The sequence below is a fragment of the Protopterus annectens genome, chromosome 1.part1 (assembly GCF_019279795.1).
Source record: "Protopterus annectens isolate FY-2018-M chromosome 1.part1, PAN1.0, whole genome shotgun sequence".
NCBI lineage: Eukaryota > Metazoa > Chordata > Ceratodontiformes > Protopteridae > Protopterus > Protopterus annectens.
In genome coordinates, this window is record NC_056726.1 from 1,287,246,188 (window position 1) to 1,287,259,315 (window position 13,128).

Sequence of the window (13,128 nt, forward strand, 5' to 3'; positions counted from 1 at the left end):
TTAAAAAGTCCATGTTTCTCACGGTTTCATATTTGAACAGTATGCTACACATTCTGTGTTAAGAATTTTTCTAATTAATGTTATGGACAGACAAGAGATAGGCTCAGTAATAATGAAACACATTTTACTTTTATCACATTTACTGGCAGTAAAAGCTTTGTATAACAAAGGAAAACACTAGACTTTGCATAACCACATCACTCGGTATTCTAGATTTGCACTTACACACAGTTCAGTGTTCTCCATTATCACTGATTGGTGGATGAATGGATGAATGATGAGCACTGTTTGGGCCACAAGATGAAATCAGATCTCAGGATGTAGATGGAGAGTTAGTGTGTAAGAGAGGTGAGACTATGTATTTAATGCAAGAGAAAAGTAGAATCTAAAGTAAGGCATATAATATCCAAAAGTGAAAATAGGAGTGGTGAGAAATATTTAATATCTTGGACAGAAAGTGTGAGGGAAAGGTAGAAACACTTGATGTAGTGATGCAAGATGGATAGTCAGATAGGCAAGTGAAGTGAATGGTGTAAGCAGAGCTGGATGATTAAATGGCTGCTCCTTCTTACAACTTGATGTATTAAGTCTTGGAAGATGTGTCTATTGAATGCCATTTGTTGGTGTAAAATGACAGCGCATCCTTGAGTGTAATATATAGTCAAACAGTAGAGATATGTTACTTGTTTATTTTTTAGGAATGGATAATCTGTGAATAATTGAGGCAGAGACACAGATGACTGAAAAGGATAGGAAGAGTTACAAAGATAGAGCAAATGTAATAGCTGATCTCACACAGTATAAGACATTGTAGACATGAGAAAGGATAAGCTGCCCTAAATACCCATAATGGTCCCGTTTATTAGGTTTGTGATGTAATACCGACCAGCCAAGTTAACATTTGCGAAGGGAATAGTACTGTTAAATTAAAGACCACTTTTTAAAGCACTGTAGAAGAAATGGCAGCAACATGGGAAAGAGAGGGAATAATGGAATGTTTAACCTGCTCTGACATAAATAATAAAGGCAACAAAAGGCTAATACTAGGAGCAAGGAGGGAGATTATGGAGACTATAAAGCTATGCAAGTGGGGGACCCTCCTGCATGTATTATGCTGTCATAGTTATGACAGAAAAGGGCTCCGAGGGGTGCCTTGCAACTAGGTTAGATTTGTGTATATGTACTTAGTTCACTGGGTAGTAGGGAAGGGTTGAGAGAGACCATTCCCAAAGATGAATACTGTTAGAGGTGAAGTAATGGAATAAATGATTATTATGCAGCAGAATGTAAAGAACCTGTTAGGAAAGAATGATATAGACAGCAGTCTGAAGAACTGTGGCAGGTAAGAAAACACTTAAAAATTACAATGCTAAAAAGTTTTTGTAGCAAATTCTCTTGAAATGTAAATAGGCTTGGTGGGAAGAGTAAGAGAGATAGAGAGAGAAAACGAATTCTTCCCCATATTAGGAGGATGGGGTCACAAGTGGTGGCCCTGCAGCAAACTCATTTGTGTAGTGATGATCAAAAGATGTTAAGAGGTGGGGGTTATTATTTAACAGCCAGTTCAGCTTGGGGTAAAAATTAAGAAGGGGTGGCAATGTTGAAAAAGAAAACATGACTGTCAGAAACTGATGAGAAAATGGAGGACAGGCTGATATGTAGGTAAGAATTGAAGGCATAAATATAACAATAGTGTTAGTAGATATACCACTCAATACATCAGTTAGTATTTTAAAAACATTATTCATGGAAATTCTTAGCTTTCAGGAGTACATACCATTTATATAGTAGACTGGAATATTGTGAGAGTTAAACAGATGAAGTAGTGGTGACCTAAGAAAAGGTGAGTTACAAAGGTCAATATCAGAGTTCAGCAGGGATGGAGGAAACCTGGATGATGGGATGGAAGCAATTGACAAGGGAAGACACTTACCACTCAGCATGACACAACCGTTAGGCATGTCTCGACAGATGTTATGTATAACTAGAACATAGTCACTTAATGGGGGAGACAATGGTTCAGCCAATATTTTATTTATTTTATTTTGACATTTGTTAGTCGGGTATGTCTGACTAGGCAGGTGCCCTTTTTCAGCACAAACCCGGGGAGAAAAATCTCCATTCAAAAAAACTTTAACTACAGAAAAAACTCTAAATAAAAATAAATAAATAAATACAGTACAAACTCTGAATACAGAAATAACTGTAAATATTTAGAAAATTATAAATACACAATAAACTCTAAACACTGAACAGGAAAGGAATACAGAGTAAAATACTAACAAACTGTTGTTGAGGATGGTACATAAGAGGAATAATACGGACAATACAACAAGTGGTTGAGTGTTTGCCTATGGTACTAGGGATGTTGTAATCATAAGTGGGCTTATAGATCTGAAGAGGCTGGGGAATTTTATGGTGTCACACTAGTATGTTGCAAGCAATACACTTTTATAACTGGACATTTAATATGGAGAAACTGTTAATTGTAAAGCATAGTCTGGAGGTTTGGCCTTAATATAATAACAACAGTAAATTACAACTGCCAGACAGGTTTAAAGTAGATTTTCCTAATAATATAAGATGATGCATGCTGCAAAGTGCTCCGAAGATCTCTGATAAGCTAACAACATTTGATTGACATGTACTATTGAACAATACAGTGTCAGTGGTGCAGCAGGTAGCACACCTGCTTGGGTTTATATCAGAATGTTGAACTGTGAGAAGTCCGAACACTGCAACATCGAACTGAATACTCCAAAAAGTAATTAGTCTGAACACTCAAAACTTCGAAGATCAGAACTCTGAATGGTTATGGTTGGCCCTTCTGTACATATGCATGAAGTCTCCACTGTGGTGCGATCTCGGAGTTGGTGAATTTAAGTTGGGGGGTGTGGGGGGCAAAGCCCCCCACATTAGCAATTGTGTAAAAGTGTTTGTGTGTTGTTATTTGATTATATGGGTGTAAAGCTGGCTGACCTTTGCTTTTTGGAGTTCTGTTTTTCGCAGTTTTGAGTGTTCGGACTAATTACGTTTCAGAACATTCAGTTCGATGTTGTGGTGTTCAGACTTATCACAGTTTGATTATATGATATAGACCCCACCTGCTTTTGGTGCAGAAGACTGTGTGTTCTACTACCACATTAGGTAGATGGATTGCTGATACTCCAGTGCTGCATAAGGGGGTTGCTGTACTCCTGTCTGTGTTGCCCTTTCAGATAGACATTAAACTGAGGTCTGATCTGCTTGACCTGGCGGCAGCTGAGGTGGATGTAAAAAATTCCATGGTTCATAGGAAAAAGAGAAGGGGTCCTTTATTTATATACAAAAATAACTTTTATTAACAACATGTTCACATATATACAAATATTTACAAATGTACACATATATAGATACACAAATCTTTTTACAAATACTCATAATTTCCTTTACAATCATATTAAATTTTCATCCCTATTAGCCCCTACTCCTTTTCCTCACAGCCATCATGTGATTTTGCTTGATATTGTTGCTAAAATCCCTTTACCATTAAACATAATTTCATGTATTCGTTCATTCCATATAATCCATATAACACAAATAACATTTTATTTATTCTTTATCATATTTTTACTTCTATTCTTGTAGTATCCAAATTTAATCATATCCATGTTCATTTTAGCCACTTCTTCCATATCTTTGATAAATCTTCTTTACATAGTTTTCCTATTACTGTTTTGATCTTTTACATTTCAGAAACACATGTCCCATAGCTTCTTCTTCTTGAGAATGTAAACATATTCTATCAGTTTTCATTTTATATGGTGTATTTCCTATTACTGGCAATTTATCTATTACCAGTCTCCACAAAAATTATTGACATTCTACTTTCTGATTATACCATTTGCTTCTTATGTTTGTAGCTTTAATTTTTTCATCTGTTAGATTTTCCCATGGTTTTACATAATGTTTTATCATTACATTCTCATACCATCATTGCATTCTTATACCATGCTTTTCTATCTTTTTCTGTATCATTGGTGAAAGGAAGAACAAAAACTCTTGAAAAACGAAAACAGAAGCTCCAATAAGCCACGAGTTTAAAAACTGTAACGACTTTAATTCACAATTTAAGAAAAAAGCGTTTTCGCTCCTGCAAAAGCAGAAGCTTCATCAGCATACACAAAGCACAGCCTTCAAATGATTTTTAAAACCTTCACGAGTGACAAGGAGTTGATGTCACTTCCTGTAAATGCACGCAAAGTGCATTTAAACTGGGATAACATACAAAGTTTAAAATGATGAAATAAAAATCAAATATATGAAAATTATAAAATGTAAATATAAGAAAAAGCAAGCAAGCATAGACACAGTTTCACAACAGCCCTACCTGTATGAATACAGGTAATAAACAGTGTCAGACCCCAAAAAAATGTAAAAGTATGTGGTGAAAATAACATACCCCTACCTCAATAAAAAAACAACCTACCATTACAGTAAAAATAATAATAAAAAAGAGTGCAATAAAGCTCTGTTAAAAAACTGCAATTAAACTACCACCATGATTCTTTACAGAAAAACAATGAACAGTTGAAAAAGCCAATCTAATTACCTAAGGTAACTTCTATACTTCAACATGCATGCAATATTACAGTTGTCGTTGAGCCCTGGATAAGAGAATGCATCTAGTTGGAGTTGCCACTCTAACTCTCGGGTTTCTAAAATTAAAGTTTGCGGACCCCCCCTAATACCACACTTAATGGTGTCTATGCCCGTAAATTGGAAGCTGTGACCACTGTTATTCAAAATGTGTTTTGACAGAGCGTTGTCGCTTCTCTTATTCTTAATCGCATATATATGTTGGTAAATACGGTCGCGAAAATGCCTATCCATTTTACCAACATAAAATGCGTTACAGCAATCACATAGGGCTAACTAGACTAGTGATCTAGTGTTACAATTGGTCTTGTGGTTAATAAAGTATTTCTTCATACCCACGGTGAAAGAATTACCTACCCGAAGGTATCTACACCATTTACAACACCCACAAATGTGCGTGCCTTTTTGTCTCTCCATAAGATCTGTTCCTTTATTCCTCTGTAACAACTCTTTAAGGTTGTTACCTCTTTTAAATGTGAATAGAGGGATTACTCCTAGCCTCTCGTGTAAACCAGAATTGGTTATAAAATACCAATTCTTACGAATAATAGAACATAAGACCCCAGAGTTGATGTTATACGAGGAGATGAAACCAACAGAAAAATTAGGATTATTAGAACTTCTGGGGTTAAGCCAGAATTATCTGTGGCCGAAATAAGCATGGGCACACTAGTAGCTAACATAGAACCACTTTCAAAAAGGGGTGTTTTCACTTTATGTAGGAGCAATGGGAAGTAAGTGCCATTTAGACATTTCAATGATACTTCGTCAATAAGGCCACAAATAAGAGTGTCAGGGTACCCACGATTCAAAAACATATCTTTAAGGAAAGAGCACTCTTTATCAAAAGCCTCATCAGTGCTACACATTCGGGCAGCCCTAACCAGTTGCCCTTTAACGATAGAACGCTTCTGCTTCCAGGGATGGCAACTAGAGAAATGCAAGAACGAATTGCAATAAGTGGCCTTCCTGAAAACAGATGAGCTGAATCTGTTATTACTCCTATCTTTGACTAACTGGACATCTAAGTAATCGATCTCAGAAGTGGAGAAATGATGTGTGAATTTTAAAAATTCTGTTGAGGCATTCATATGTGCAGTAAGGGTCAAAGCAACATCCTCGCCCCCTTTTAATTAACATAAACACATCATCAAGAAACCTGGTATAAATTTTAACACTCTCCATAAATATTGGATGGTTAAATAGGTACTTCTTTTTCCAATAAGCGACAAATAAATTTGCCACACTACTCCCACATGGGGAACCCATTGCTATGCCTTTCTTTTGAAGATAATAATGGTCTTCAAAAATGAAAAAATTAGAAGAAAGGACAATGTCCAATAAGGTGGTGACTAACGTGATGTCATTATTGGGAGCCCCACTTTCCAAGAGCATGAGTTCAAGCCATTCGACAGCCTCCTCGTGTGGAATCGATGTATATAAATCGACCACATCAATAGTCAAAAAATTAAGGTCGCTGTCGAATTGGACGTCATTAATCATGCTCAGAAAGGACCATGAGTCCTTACAAATTTGTGGTATAGTTTTCAAATATTTACCAATGATGCTATCAATAAGGCGGGCACAAGGGTGTGTAATAGAACATCTACCGTCCACAAGGGCACGCATAGGTGGGTCAGTCAAGCTCTTATGTATCTTAGGGATCCCAAACATAGTTGGGATCCTGGGGAAAGAAATATCAATGAAGTTGTAAGTATCAATATTAATCCTCCCCTCAAGATATAAATCCCTGAAGTAACCTTTAATTTTATTATAGGTGCCTGTTAGTTCGTTTAAAGAAGAACTTTCATATGCCGGTGACTCTAGCACTTGTAACATTCTAGTAGTATATTGCGTCTTATCAAACAGGACTAAGCCCCCTCCCTTATCTGGTTTAATTACTCTGATGGCCATACTACAAATTTTGTTCAAGGCCGTGAATTGGTCAGATGAAATGTTCTTAATTGAACTAGATTCATTGCCAGAAGACACTAAATGTCTAAAATCAAGTTCACAAACTTTTTCAAAAGTGTGAAGGCCGGGATGTAAGGGGGGATTGAATGAGCTGGCTAATTTCAAGTTAGATGTATTTAAAGGCAAGACATTGTTAAAGAAAATATTTAGGTTGAGCTTACGCACAAAGAATTTTAAGTCCATAAGAGTTTTAGCCAACTTAAATTTGTGGTCAGGAACAAAGTTCAAACCTTTTGCCAGAAGCTCAATAAGTTCTTCTTCCACAATGACGCTTGAAAAGTTATATATATGAAAGTCACCTTTTAAATTTGACAAGACAACCGGAATGTTAGTCACCTCAGGTTCACCACCTAGTGGGTCGATGTTAACAACAGTCAATTCCAGTTCTTGTTCTTCTGGAACCGATTCCCTTTCTTCCCTAAAAAAGGTTTCTGGTAATTGTTACTATTATCCTTCCTATTAAATGATTTAATCCTGTTGCTTCTCCTAAGACCTTGGTCAGAGCTCCCTTCACCACCATTACCACTCTGTGATACATCAATGGGGGTTTGCACGACAGTCTCACTGTCAATGTTATCAGCTGCAGGCGCCCCATTCTCCTTATGATTGACAGGTCTATTAAGCTGTTTGGACAAATTCGGATAAACCGAATTGGTCTAGTAAGCCTGTCTATCCCTTGATAACTTTTTAACCTTAATATCTTTCAATTTGACTAGCAGTGAATCAATGCTAGAGAATGTCCTGTTGTACTCATATTTGTATCTATGAAAGTTAATGTCTGCTTTGATTTTGTCATCAAGTTGGGAGGCTTCATCTAATAGAACTGAAATGTGCTTAGAGTAATTTTTAACCATTAAGTCTAATAGTTCGGCCCCTTGTTTATTAAAAAGGGTCTCAAGTTCACAGAGAAAAGTAGCATCAAAAAACAGTCCTGTAGGTGAAAATGAACTGCGAAGCCCCTTAGGTATGAAGCCTTCAGATAAGCACTGCTGGAAGTATGAAACAATTTTCTGTATCATTAGTTTTTATTTTCCACAAAATATTTCTTCTTGTTAGCATTTTATTTCTTCATTTATACACTCTTTTTCGCTTTTACACCATACCTCAAAATTTATCATACTTGTACAGTGTTATTAGTAATCTGAAGTCTTTTTCATTTACCCACTTTAACACTTTGTACAAATTTAATGAAGCAGCATATGCAACTGATTTAATTGACCCTAAACATCCACCCTCTTTATTTACATACAAAACTCCTGTTTTTACTGGGTTTAATCTAGAACTCCTTATAAGTGAAAAAATTTCTGTGACAATTCCTTTTCAAATATGGTTGGCAACATAAATACACTTGCTAAGTATGCTATTTTTCACATCAGTGCTGCATTTATCAAATATGCCTTATTTCTGAGTAATAATTTATATAAAAGAGAAGGAGAAGAAGAGGGGGAAGGCATGCCCAGAGGCAGGAGGAGAGGAGGAAATTAGCAGTGTAGTAGTGAGTGTAGGAACTTTGAATGTTGGCAGTATGACTGGTATAGGGAGAGAGCTAGCTGATATGATGGAGAGAAGCAAAGTTGACATATTGTGTGTGCAATAGACCAAATGGAAGGGGAGTAAGGCCAGGTGTATTGGAGATGGGTTCAGATTGTTCTACCATGGTGTGGATGAGAGGAGAAATGGGGAGTGTTTTGGAGGTGAAAGGGGTGTCAGATGGAGTGATATTTATGAAGCTGGAAATCTTGGTGTGATGATGAATGTTGTTAGTGCATATGCTCCAGAAGTTGGGTGTGTGATGGATGACAAAGAAACATTTTGGAGTGAGTTGGATGAAGTGGTGGGGAGTGTAACCAAGGCGATTGTAGTAGATTTCATTGGGCATGCTGGTGAAGGGAACAGAGGGGATGGCGAGGTGATGGGTAGGTATGTTGTTAAGGAGTGGAATGCAGAAGGTTAGATTGTAGTGGATTTTGTAAAAAGGATGGACATGGTTGTGGTGAATACGTATTTAAGAAGACGGAGAAGCATAGGGTGATGTACAAGAGTGGAGGAAGATGCACATAGGTGGACTATATTCTATGCAGGAAAGCCAATCTGAAGGAGACTGGAGACTGCAAAGTGGGAAAGCATAGCTAAGCAGCATAGGGTGGTGGTCTGTAGGATGACATCAACGATCAAGAAGAAGAGGAGGAGAGTGAGGGCAGTGCCAAGAATCAAATGGTGGAAGTTGAACAAAGATAACTCTAAGGTGGAGTTCAGGGAACAGTTAAGACAGGCACTGTGTGGCAGTGAAGAGCTACCAGATAGCTGGGCAGCCACAGCACAGGTGATAAGGGAGGGAGACAGCTAGAAAGGTGCTTGGTTTGACATCTGGATACAGGAAGGAGGACAAGGAGACTTGGTGGTAGAATGAGGACGTACAGGAAGGTATACAGAGGGAGAGGTTGGCAAAGAAGAAGTGGGATTGCCAGATAGATGAAGAAAGTAGACAGGAGTACAAGGAGATGATGTGTATGGTGAAGCAAGACATGGTGATGGCTAAGGATAAGTCATATGAAGAGTTGTATGAAAGGTTGGACACTAAGGAGGAAGAAAAGGACCTGTACTGATTGGCTAGACAGAGGGACCGAGCAAGGAAAGATGTGCACCAGGTTAGGTTGATAAAGGATAACAAGGGAAACATACTCACAAGTGAGGACAGTGTGTTAAGCAAATGGAAAGAGTACTTTTAGGGGCTGATGACTGAAGAGTGAAAGAGAGAGAGAGAGAGAAGGCTGGATGATGTGGGGATACTGAATCAGGAAATGCAACAGATTAGCAAGGAGGAAGTAAAGACTGCTGTGAAGAGGATGAAGAATGGAAAGGCTGTTGGTCCAGATGACATACCTGTGGAAGCATGGAGGTGTTCAGGAGAGATGACAGTGTTTTTTTTAACCAGATTGTTTAACAACATCTTGGAAATTTAGAGGATGCCTGAGGAGTGAGAAGAAGTGTATTGGTACAGATTTTTAAGAATAAGTGTGATATACAGAGCTGTAGTAACTACAGAGGGATAAAATTGATCAGTCACAGCATGAAGTTATGAAAAAGAAGATAGGTTACGAAGGGAGGTGATGATTTGTGAGCATTAGTATGGTTTCATGCCAGGAAAGAGCACTACAGATGCAATGTTTGCTCTGAGAGTATATATGGAGAAGTATAAGGAAGGTTAGGAGTAGCATATTGTCTTTGTGGACTTAGAGAAAAAAATATGACAAAGTGCCTAGAGAGGAGTTGTGGTATTGTATGAGGAAGTTGGGGGTGGCAGAGAAGTATGTAAGAGTGGTACAGGATATGTATGAGGGTAGTGTGGCAGTGGTGAGATATGCAGTAGGAGTGACGGATGTGTTGAAGGTGGAGGTGGGATTACATCAAGGATCAGCTATGAGCCCTTTCTTATTTGCAATGGTGATGAACAGATTGACAGACAAGATCAGCAGGAGTCCCTGTGGAATATGATGTTTGAGGATGACATTGTGAATTGTAGTGAGAATAGCGAACAGGTTGAGGAGACCCTGGAGAGGTGGAGATATACTTTAGAGAGGAGAAGAATGAAGATCAGCAGGACTAAGACAGAATATATAATGAGTAAGAGTGAGAGTGGAAAAAAGGTGAAGAAGAGAGTGCAGGAAGGGTGGAGTAGGTGGAGAAGAGTGTCAGGAGTGATTTGTGACAGACTGGTACCAGTAAGAGAGAAAGAGATGCTCTACAAGATGTTTGTGAGACCAGCTATGTTATTTGGGTGGGAGATGGTGGCACTGACAAAAAGACAGGAGTCAGAGCTGGAGTTGACAGAGTTAAAGGTGTTAAGATTTGCATTGTGGACAAGCCAGAGATGTGAGATTGCATTGGCTTGGAGGAGACCTGAAGAGGGATGCTGGGTATATTGGGGGAAGAATTCTAAGGATGGAACTGCCATGTAAGAGGAAAAGAAGAAGGCCTAAGATAAGGTTTATGGATGTGGTTTGAGGGGACATGCAGGTGGTTGGTGTGGCAGAAGAAGATGCAGAAGACAGGAAGAAATGGAACAAGATGATCTGCTGTGGCGACCCCTAACAGGAGCAGCCAAAAGAAAAAGTAGAAGAAGAAGAATTTATATGATCACCAGAAAAGATGGGTTTGTTTTATTTTGTCTATTGTTTTTTTTTTCCATTAAATTCTACTTGCATCTTTATTCCCAAATTTTATATCTAACACAGATAGTTCATTCATTGTAAACTATATATCACCTGTCTTTACTACATCACCTAAACCTTTACTTTTCTTTTTATTTAAAGCTATTCCTATCTCTTGGTAGACACTCATTAATGCAAATTATTACTTCTATTATCCAAATTCTTTTTTTGTAATTATTATAATGTTATCTGCATATGTTAACAGGACTGGAATTCTTAATCCTTCAGGTATTATATACCCCACATCCTTCATTTTGTGATTTATTTCACATACTGTCACATTTATAACTAATGCAAAGAGCATAGAAGTCACTGGACATCCCTGCCTTACACCACTCTTCATTTGTACCTTTTGTCTTAAGTAGCCATTTACAAGTATTTTTTCTTTATTATTACTATATACTGACATACAATATTTCTTAACTTTCTCGCTGATACTATATTCTTTAATTATCACCCATACGTTTTCATACCCAGTTGTATCAAATGATTTATTAAAGCCTCCTATCATGATTTCTGCTTCTTTTCTATTCATACTATCATCCACAGTTTCTCTATCATTAATAATTCTTGACAACCTTTCTACTTTATACTATACTATATATATATATATATATATATATATATATATATATATATATATATATATATCTGGGTTCCATACACTAGATTGCTTTTTCACTAATTCGAAATAGTGCATGGAATGAACTGCAGCGAAAGTGCACTTAATCAAAAGTGCACTTATGTGAAGTTCAGTACAATGAACAGGTGTTGTACTGAACTTCCGTGCAGTACTCACGCACCTTAGGGTTAGGGCATGGGTTATAGTAAGGGGATAGCCCATAGGGCTAGCCCTAAGTTCCATGACGACTGCAGCTCAGTGAAGGGCATAGCAATGTCCTCCACTATGGTGCAATAGTCATGAACCTTAGGGTTAGGGCATGGGTTAGGGTAAGGGGATAATTTTACTAACTATTCCCTTATCCTAACCTGTGCCCTAACCCTAAGGTCTGTGACTATCTCACCATAGTGGAGGACATAGCTTGTTTTTTATGTCCTCCACTGTGCTGCGGTGTTTTTGATGAAGTGCACTTACACAAAAGTTCACTTTCATTAAAGTGAACTTTCGCAGAAGTGAGGCTTCCTATTACAAGTTCGAAGTAGCGAACTTTCGTTCTTGTAATAGGAATCCGTGTATATATATATATATATATATATATATATACATACATATATATGTATATATATATATATATATATATATATATACATACCATCTTCCATAATATTTTTCATTTTCGTTTCAAATCTCTTTTGTATTATTTTCATAAAGATCTTATAATCATTATTATTTAATACTATCAGTCTCCGTTTTTTTTAACTGGCTTCTATCTTCCATATGAACTTAACTATTACACTAGATAATTCTATATACATAAAACCATCATTTAACCATTCATTCAAAATCTTTAAAAAATATTCTTTGGCCAATCCCTTAAGTTTTATACATTTCATACCCTATTCTATCTGGTCATGCAGCCAAATCTATATTTACTTCTCCTAATACTTTACCTAGCTCAGTTAAAGAAACTTCTGTTTCCAGCTCTTTATTCTCTTTTTCCTATTAACTTTTTTTACTTTCCATATTTTTTCACTACCTTCTTTTTTCTTTAAACAATTCTTGTATATATTGTTCTACACTATTCATAATGTTTTCCTGCATTCTTTATATTTGTCTTTTTACATTTTTATTTCTATCATTGCACTACCATCTTCCTTTGGTAATCTGATTAAGTAGCGCCATACTTCTCTTTTTCCTAGTAAAAATATATTTGGTTATATAACAATTCTTGTATTTTATCTTGATTGATTTCATATACAGCAGACTCCCTCTTATCCGGGCTCATTGGGACCTGACGTTAGCATGGATAAACGAATGGCCGGTTAATCAGAAAAAGCTTGCAAAATAGCATTTATATGTTATAAATTAGCTAGAATAACACGATTTGCATTAGTATGCATTTTTCTAAAGAATATGAAGTCCAAAACTCAAATGTCTGACATTATTTAGCCTAGAGACAGACGTTCTGTTCTTCTCTGTTGTCTTTTGATAAAGCTATGGCAGAAATTTGATGGTCGGTTAAAGAGAGGCTGGATAAGAGGGAGTCTACTGTAATTCTTTTTCGTTGTCAATGTACATTCTATCATTATGCACTAAATCTTCCAATGTATCATTGTATGTTCTTTTATATTTGTCTTTCTCTACTTTTCTCACATCATATTGCTACTATAAAGAACATTTTTT